The sequence below is a fragment of the Rhamphochromis longiceps genome, linkage group LG23 (assembly GCF_057381845.1).
Source record: "Rhamphochromis longiceps isolate RC_006_pf linkage group LG23, R_longiceps_female_GT1.1, whole genome shotgun sequence".
Taxonomy (NCBI): Eukaryota; Metazoa; Chordata; class Actinopteri; order Cichliformes; family Cichlidae; genus Rhamphochromis; species Rhamphochromis longiceps.
The window spans coordinates 13489730-13499854 of record NC_140578.1 but is presented as its reverse complement, the minus strand read 5'-3'; positions in this window follow the sequence as shown (position 1 = coordinate 13499854).

Sequence of the window (10125 nt, the reverse complement as noted above, 5' to 3'; positions counted from 1 at the left end):
ACCCCAGTTCTAAGAATCAGACGAGCACAATTCTCGGAATTTGAGCCCCGGACCGTACCACTCTCCCGGGGCAGGGGAGAGGGACCTCCCGAACTGCGAGTTAAAACAACCCGTTTCCAGAGCAGATATCCCTCCGATTTTCACGCAAGGCGGCTCTAACGGCGAGAAAACTTAAAAGCAGCGTTTAAATAAGCACAAAAATGTGTATAATATTTTAAAAATTTGAACATTTAGCAGCCACATCCCCCGCCTTTTGGTTCGATCCGCAGTCACAGGACGTCGAGCAGGCGACGTCACCAGTTCCTTAAACCCGGCCCCCGAAATTCTCAGAACTAATTTATATTCCATGACTTAAGCAGCGCATCGTTTGGCTGCCCGTCGTCGCATTTAACACACAGCCCGTACATGTACAGCACACAGACAGCCCTCTTAATTAGGCCCATGCGGACAGGCTCGCTCCTCTCTATGTCCACGGTTCTTTTTTCTTTGTGGTTTCCTGCAGGTTTGCTGTGACCACATAGACGGAGAATACATCGAGTCACCACCGGGGTTTGTTGCAAAAGGAAAGCTTCGATAGATTTATTATTCACAAGTACTGTAGGCAGCCTGTTGAGCAGTGTGGATGCCACTTGTTTTGTTTTTGGGGTGTTTTTTTTCTGTCAGTTAATCAGATTTTTCACTAGGTAGGTTGAGAGTTTTTCTTGTGATATTCTCATGCGCGCATAGCGGTTTCTTGCACTGCCTCTGCCTTTTGGTTTTTGCTTTGAAAGCAGGTGAATCTGAGCGGATTGTCGCTAAAACAGCTGCTAGTAATTGAGAGCTTCGGTAAATGAACTTTGAGATTGTGTAGGAAACTTGCAGAAAGCATGAGGTGAGCTGAGGAAGAAGACTGCACAGGAGTGAATGCATTTATATTTTTAATAACGTTTTTTAAATTATGCGAGGAGGTGAGATGTCAGGCTCATAGGTAGTGTGTTTTTGGCGCTATTATAATGTTATAGACGGGGAACTTGTATTCTGTTTCATGCTGCATGTACTTGTCCTGTTTTTCTGATTGGATTACTGGGATTAATTGGGAAGGGGAGGATGCCTGTCAGGTGATGTGCACACTTTAAATGCAAAGTGAAAGATTCCTGGAAAATTAATTAAATGCATTGCTGTGATTTTCTTCCCCCCACTCTACTTTTTTTTTTTTTTTTTTTCAAATTTAAGGCATGTGTACTCCCTGTTGCATCATTTCACAGAGTTGGGCAAGAATAAACTCCTCAGCCTACTGGAAGTGTGTTTTACTTGGTGCTTTCCTCTCTGAAACCAGCAGCAGCACTTGGGCGTCTGCGTGAAACTAGAACCAAGTGTGTAGATTTGTTACATCCCTACATCGAGGGTAGAAGGGGTGTGAATTTATGCGCTTATTACTCGCTAATAGTTGGCTTCTGTGTCTCGTTTAGGGGATGCCAATAACTGAAAAGTACTATTCATTTCATGAGTTTGTGGGCTTGCATTTACTGTCAGTGACTCACCCTGGAAACTTTGCTTGTGGTGATTCCAAACCACGGATTCCCCGTCTTTTCTCATCCCGTTCACTCCTTGGCACAGAAGGAGCATTTGCTGAGCTGGAGAATATAACACAAAATAACAGTAATTATTGGAAATATTAGGTCGAATGAATAACAGACTTATGTCTCCTCGAAAGAAGAGACACAAGTCTCCAAGTAATTCACATTTGTGGTTTCTCTTGTGTTTTATGAGATATATAGTGGGTAGCACTGATTAAATATTCAAATAATGCATCTGATCTGCATTTACTGTAAATATTAAAGGGCAAAGAGTGACTGAAGATCCATTTTAGTGGAACATACAGCTGAGTTATGTGGATTTGTATTTAATTTATAAAGCCTTGTAGTCTATCTTACATTTTTGTAATTTAATGCATTTGTATAAAATTCAGAGTTATTTTACATGTTTTTTCTAACTGTCCACAGGTCAAATTTTTCTGAGAGAAAATAGTTTTAAAATATCTGACACCACAGATTGCTTTTTCACAGCCCTTTACCTCTGAATTCAGCGAACAACAAACTGCGTTTCCTTTTCTTTTCCTTCTTTCTTTGTTTTTTTATTAACCCTTTGCATGGCGACACACTCTGTAACCATCATTTCCCCGTGGATTGCCCGAGCATCCACCCATCTGGAGCCGGCATCCCACTAAAAACACTCCAGGTGTTCACAAACCATTGGGGAAAGGGGGGGAAAAGTCTCCAAAATAATTAAGACGCGCGCTTTTACAGCAATCTCCGATTCAGCATTGCCAAATAAAGACTATGTTGAGCTCCAAACAAAGAGCAGCGTCAACTTTATTTCAATCCACTTGGGGGATGTTTAAGGCGCTCCAGCACAGTTATGCATAATGCACGGCCATAAACCATCCAGGAGTTCGGAGAGAGATGTGTAATTTACCAAGGCCCCATGCTGTGCCCGGCTATAGAAGGAAGAGATAATTACTGCAAATCCTTGGCAAACTTTTACTCAACCAGTTCCTAGCAAAAATAAATGACCCACTTACAGAGGACAGAGAGACAGTGCTGAGTGGCTGATCAATATGCCCCCGTCTGAACTGATAGAGAGTGTATTATTGCGTTATGAACAGTTTATCGGTTAATCCTTGATCTTCTTTCAGGCTGTACAATTAAACAAGCGTTCGTGACGTCTGGGTCTCGGCTCCTTTGTCTGAGCACCACGCCGTTCAGAGACAATATAAACAGGCTGTGACAGTGATTCAAGTCTGACCGACCGGTAACAGCTGCACATTTTAAAAAAAATCTTGTACACTTCTGACACAATGTGAAACGTCTCTAAGCCGTATCATTGCCTATACTTGGAGCATGATAGGTCATTGAATAGAAATGCCCACTGACAAAAGCCTGAGGCCCGGAGGTTGCCTCACTTTTTTTTTCATAAACTGCACACTTTTGTCTCGTTTCACAGCAAATTTCTGCCAACTTCAGTGTTCATTGTCAGCAAAGATGTGAGTGTGGAGTTTTGTTCTGAGAGGCATGATGCAACCGCACTGTAACACCAAACAGATAATGCTGTTAGCTACAGAGGTCTTTTTAGTTCCTTTCTTTAAAAGAATTTCTTTTTATATTGTTGAGTTTCACTTTTTTAACTCCATGCATCCCAGAAGCATTTTTTTTTCTTTCTGCATTTGTCCACAACTAAGTTTCTCTTTGTAAAACACAATCACTACTGCAGGTCTGAATTGTGGCACGACTGCAGCGTGGCAGTAAAAAGGGTTTGTTTTCCACATCTTATTGTATGCATTTGTACGTTTTCCTTGATCCTCCGTCTGATGAGGTGATCCTAAACACACCGTACTGCATGCATGATTTACAGCAACATGAGGTGTAATAAATAAATTCACTTCAAAAGACTTCCTGTGCAGGTAACGATGAGCTCACGTTGCTCAGAATCTTGCCTTTTGCTTTTTTAATTAACAGACGAGTCATATTGTGGCGTGAAATCATGTCTGTTTGCAACAATACTGCCGCGTGTGTCTGCACTCACACGCTTGAGTTTGAACGTTGCTTTTTGGTGCCCCTTGACTAGGTTAAACGCACGTGCGCGCGCACACACACACACACAGGAAGATTACCAGCAGCTCAGAATCACAGAGATAAAGAGCTTGCAGACGTTCACATTTATCTAAAAGGAGAACAATTATTATATGTTCATGACAAAAAGCGATCATGACCATTTTTGCAAATGCATTTTATTCAAAGGGTGATTCCTAAATAGTCATCAGTGTACTTTTTACACTGTTCAACAGAGGTCCTGAAAAGCTTTGAGAAAGATTTTTTTTGTCGTGTTATTTCCAAAACAAAAATATCATTCCACTTGCAAGAAAAGTAAGTTTTGGAGCAAGTTTCTTCAGTGCGCCTATGTGGATAACCTTGAGTTCACTAAGCAAGCTACATGCTAAGGTTATAGTCAGAGCAGAGGCGTGATGGTAGGCCAGAATTCCAATTTAGTCATATCAAAGCATGTAGATTCAGGACTTTCTCAAGGCCAGCTGAGAGGAGCCAGGAATGCAGTCTGCAGAGTCGAACTTGTTGGAATTTTCCACACATACCGAAAACAGTCTCCTGCCAGTGTGCCATCTGCTGGTTGATGGGTCAGTTTCTTCCACGGAACATGAGAATAAATAGTGGAAGCATGCGGCAATCTCTACCATCTTCACTTATCTTTACAATCTGAGGGCTTGCATTTTTTTTCACACGCCCAGGGCTGCAAAGCGTTCGAGTTCCATGTGCACATGAGGAGTTGTTAAATTTGGAAACAACTTTTGCAGACATTACATTTCAAAGCCTTGTTATGCATCTCCATGTGGATTCAGTTTTGTATTTTAATAGAGGTATCCGCATTCTGACAGGCAGCTTTAGCACAAGGATTCAAATGGTAAACAAGTGGGTCTTATTTCTTTGCACCACCCTCTGTAATGATCCAATAAGAACCATCTCTCTGAATCGACCCCCCTTTCCTGCTCTACTGTCACAACACCTATTAGTTAGCATCAAGCTGTAGATCTTGGTATGCTGGAAGTGCACTGGAAATTTTTCAAGGCTCCTTTCTCGTATCGCAGCATTTTTGTTTTGTCTGTGTGTTCTGGCATGTGCACTGGATTTATAACCACTGTAATCCCAAACAGATAGATAAAAAAGATCAGCTTTTTGAATGCAAACTGACCTAAACACTGACAAAATGAACAGAAGATCTTCCTGTTAAATACTGACACAACATTTGGCTGCTTCTAAGATGTTATCTACTCCATTTTAGGCTTTCTGTTATTTTAATGTTCCCACTATAACCTCAATAAGCAGCTTCTTACTAGAGAAAAAACTATTTGCTGTGCCATGCAATATTGTCAGGTTTTGATCACATTATACTATTATTTTAATGGGCCTGTTATATTTTCAATTGAGTCTTACTGTAAGAAAGTTACAGCTATTTGCTCCCTAGAATATGAATCCTGTGGTATCATAATCTGTCATTTCTATATTTCTATTATTATCTCAAACGTTTTCTTTCAATAAAACAACGACAGTAATTTGCTGTGTAAAAATGCAAGCTTTAAAGTGCTGCTAGTTGTTGAGTTGCTGTTAAACTCATTTCAATGTTCCAATAAAATTGCTGTAATTTCTTACTGTAAAGTCATGGTTATTTATTATGTACAGTATAATAACATCAGTTGTTTGGTTGTCATTATACAATTATTTTAATGCTTATTTAAGGTATGGTAATTTGCTGTATATAACAGAAGCGTTACAATGTAATAGTGTTAGTTATTTGGTTGTTTTTCTTTTGTTCCTGTTCTGATCTTAATAAACTGTTTTTATTTGAACACCTTTTTGGTAATCTGCTGTATAGAATATAAGTTTTACAGTTAGTCGAGCTCATGCGAGTCTCACCAGAGAAGAAATGCTGAATTGTAACATAAAAATCTGCACATGCACATAGGTTAATGTTTTCCCCTCAAAGGCATCAAAATGCACAGAATTCCACTGTTTTACATCAATTTAGTTAATTCCACATTAAAATTTAATGTTGCATGGATGAAAAGTAACTTAAGTTTATCTGATTGGGATGCGGTGGGTAGGGAAGCACTGCTGTGCTGCGTCTCTGGAAAACACCTGCTTCTGCAGTTCAGCATATTAATTTCACACTGTGATTGGACATAATTGAGACATTGTTCAGCTCTTTGGTGACACAGTGAGAAAACACAAACACGCTGTCTCAGCTAATGGCAACCAGTGATTTTAGTGTCTCGTGTTAAAAGCGATGCACTGTAAACAGACCTTTGTGAAAATGCCGAGTGCACAGGTTCAGAACGATTAATTCCAACCTTGCTGTTCTCACTGTTTAGGCAACAGAGGTAATATTTGGAGTGTATTTCCACTGTGCTGATGGAATCTTCCCCTGTCAACAGGTTTGCGGGGATGTAAACGGTCCGGGCTCAAAGCTGCTAAACCAGTTTGAATTCTTGTGAATGTTCTGAATGTTCACTCCCACTGCACAGCGATGCTAAAGCGTTTGTCAAGTAAAAGTAAAACTGAAGGGGAACACTCAGTGGGAGCACTGCTGCAAACATGAGTTTGTAGAAATTCACTCCACACAGATGCAGTCGCAGCAGTGTGTTTTGTTAGCGGGGACTGAGCTCTCACGTCGCCCCCCACTCCTCCCCCATTTAACTGTTGCAGCTCTGCCTTTGCTGGTTTTTCCTCTCTCTTGCCCTCACACTCCATCATGCTGCGGCCCAATTTTGATTTCCACCATATCAAATTCTCACATGTTGCACTGCTTCCACTGCCAGGTCAAAGTAGCCGCCTGTATCCAGTGCCAACTGCTGATACTGGTCTACAGGGCTGGCTAAACAGGAATTACACACACCTAGCTCTAGGCCACAGTTCAACAAGAGCTACGTACAAAGCAGCAACAGTGCACTCAACACATCCAGCACTTCAGCTCCTTGTCTCTGCTGCTTCTGTGCTAGAAAACTCCTAAAATATGAATGCAGTCCTGGGTAAAATTCTTGTTAGACTAATATACATTTTTAACTACCTCAAATCCAGATATGGGAAGTCACTGCGGTTGCAAATATAAAACGCCTTTCATTATAAACACAGGAGCTTTGACATTAGCCCTCATGTTTTGGTCGAGAGTCCACATCTGCATTCATTGTTGCCAGCCTGTATTTGTATACAGTTATATTTTTATATCAGCTTTTATGTGCTATCCTCCAGTCGAAGCAGTAAATGGATTTAAATCCAATGTGGAAACGTGGGATGAAAGCAATCCCACCAAGCCCCAGAAATCAGAAAACTCTGGGTGCTGACGTGGATTCAAGTGGAAGATAATTCCAGCATTTAATGTAAATAAAATATCAAGGAAAATATCATGCATAATTTATTAATGCACATTTACATTTCAAATGTTAATATGCAGATAAAGAAAGTGCCATGACTCTCTTTTTTTCCAGGCAAAGCTTAAAAACGTATGTGCAAGTTTTCTCAAAATGTGTTTCATTTTCTCACAACACTGACTGCCTCATCAGCACCCACACCCAGTTAATATATAAAACTAGACAGCTCTTTGTTCTGAATGATTAAAAAATAAAAAAAAAAATAAAAACTCCCACAGATTATTTTTGCTGGGAAAAAAAAATCTGCTCCTATAAGCGTCACACCTCATTAACCATTTGATCGAGTTCAAAATAAAGGCTCTCTTTTTTTGGCAGTGAATGCATTTTTGATTCAAAGTTAGTAACACTAACATATACTGCATCCCTTTGTGCCTTCATTAAAAGCATCTCCACAGCCCAGGAAATGCCAGGTGGAAGTTCATATTGTGACAGATCCTGCGCTCGACACATTCTTATAATTGTTATCTGCTCTACATCACACAGTTACCTTTGATATCTGCTGCACTCTCAGAGATGCTGTGCTCTGCATGCACGGGACCACAAACAGTTCTTAGTACACATCACCACATAACAGAAAATTAAATTTTCCAACCAAAGTGTGGATTGCACCGAGCACTAACGTTCTTTTAACTGTAAAACAAAACATTACACCCAAGAGTTTAGCTTTTGCAGAACATAGATTTATCTAAACCACTCACCTTTGTTTTGTTCTGTGTCCTTTGTGCACTCACGAGAAGATTTTTGGAGTCTACACTTGGCATGAAAATCAAAAGTGAATCAAAAAGGTCCCTGAAATTGTTCATATCGCATCTTTGCTTGCGCTAAATGTCTATTTTACATGTTTTTACATATTGCAGATAAAAGCTGTGAGGGCATTATTTATTGGAGTCTGTACTTCCATTTGCTTATCAGATGTCAGTTGTTTTATCATGACCTGCACTCACTGTATGTCCTTTTTTGTTACTTTGCATGGTTGTTCATATTGTGGCTGCGCAGACAATTCAGCAGTATATTGATTTGATCTCAGAGATTAACTGACTGACATGAAAGATATATGGAAATTTATCAATACAGGTGTTAGCAAACAGTTTCTGGCCTTCCTGTCAAAGTGTTTGGCTGTCTGCCATCCTGCTGAGGTATGATGTTCTTACTTTGACTTATGAATGATGAATAAAAGGGAAATAGTTTCAATCAGGTTAGCTCGTCCTACCTCAGAAGCCAAATTAAATACAATTAGAAGATCCAACAAAGGAATTTAGTTTATAATGATAACTTAGCAAAATGCTAAAATGCTATTTCATATGCTTGTAATGTTATTTCTTAACCTGTTGGAATATCTTTGTCTCTTGTACGATGGACAAAAGTAAATTAGCATTCAACAGATTCAGAAATTTCAAATACATTTCAATTAATTAAAAGTTTGCTGATAATTTCTTCCCTTTTCAGCAAAGCTACAATCGTCATTCATTAACCAGCAGCAGCACCCAGTTTTTTCTATTTTTTACTCACCTTTTTTCTGCTGGAAGGAGTGAGGCATGATGGGATGTGTAGTGGGAATCAGGTGGCAGCGCTGATTTTTGAACTGCACGCTCAGTTAAGGAACCGGAAGCGCCTCTGCTGTAGCTTGAAGAATTGTTTTCACCAGAGTTTTATTTGTCTGGCAAGTAGCTGGATGATCCGGGATGCTGAGGCAGACCGGTACCAAAGCCTCGCTCCTGAGTCGCAAGCAGCCAAAGCTTGAAGGGACGAAGCTGGAAAAGGGCACCGAAGCGGTGAGTTGTCGGTGATGGAGAAGCTCTGGCGAAGCCTCGTGTCTGTCGTTGTGGAGCAGGATGGGAACGCTTCTGGAAAGGCAGGCACGGCAGCGGGGCTGAAGTGAGTCAAATCCACTGAGCACGCTTCACGTTAGTGAAATGGTCCACAGGGCATCTCTGTGGCTCTCTGAGCTGATAGGCTGCCTGCACTCTAGCGTTCATTGATTGTAGCACTCACAGTCGCTCCACTTTTCCACGAATGCTAAAACCGTGGGGCAGGCTCAGTTTTGAAAAAAAAAAAAAAAAAGAGAGAGAGATTAACAGCCTGTAAAATAATCCCAGTTTTCTATATATATTTCATTTGAATGAAGAGTCTTAAATCCCATTAAGCCATAGCAGCACAAACCATAGACTAGCAGTGCCTTTAACATGGAGGAACTCGGGCCATCTGCCAGATCAGTTTTTCATATAGGGCAATGACACATTGTTTTATAAACAGAGCTTTTATACAACAGACATTTCAGTGTCCCGAGCATTAATCTACCTAAGCTTATCTCAATCCATGGAACTAGATATTGCTCTTTATAACTTGTCTACTGGAGGGGGTGTTATTACATCACACCAGCTGTCACTCCAACACGGCACGCCCAACAGGAAGGTCAGCAATGTTTCAGCAGGAGACAAAATTAGGGAGCAACGCCCTGACAGGAGTAAAAAAAACCCTGATATTCATCCTAAACTGGTTTTTTGTTTGTTTGTTTGCTTTTTGTCATAAGGTACTAGCAACTAATATATCTGCATCTCATTAAAATGTAATCATTTGATGGCAAAAGCACAACACAACTGGTGCTTGATGAGGTACTTGTGAGCATGAAATCCATACTGTTAAAAGCATTTTGCCAAATGCATGTGCATCAGTTCTAATCGTACTTGACACCTGATGTTGAACTCAGATTAAATGAATACACATGCTGTCTGTGCAGATAAGCTCACCTCACCGGGTAAGAACTCCCAAAGCTCTTACCATTACCAGCATTACATGCTGCACAGCTTTACTATGTCAGCTGCAGGCAGTGTGTTGGATAGAAATGCTATCATCTTTATGGAAAGGCGTCACGTGGCTACATCAGAATGTGCACTTCTATGAGCAGAAGAAACTAAATATCAGAGAAAAAGCAAAAGATATACTGTATTGGGCGTTTGACAGATCTATCCACGTTCAGTACGTTCATCGCAGCCACGGGATAATCCACTGGATGAGTGGACTAATATTCAGCCAATCCTGCTATAGCCAAATTAGTCCAACACATTTCCATCATATTTCAGAATAAAGCAGCCCTAACAATCTGAGCTCTTGGGATACTGATGGCAAATGACCGGTGAGCCCTGCAGATCCCT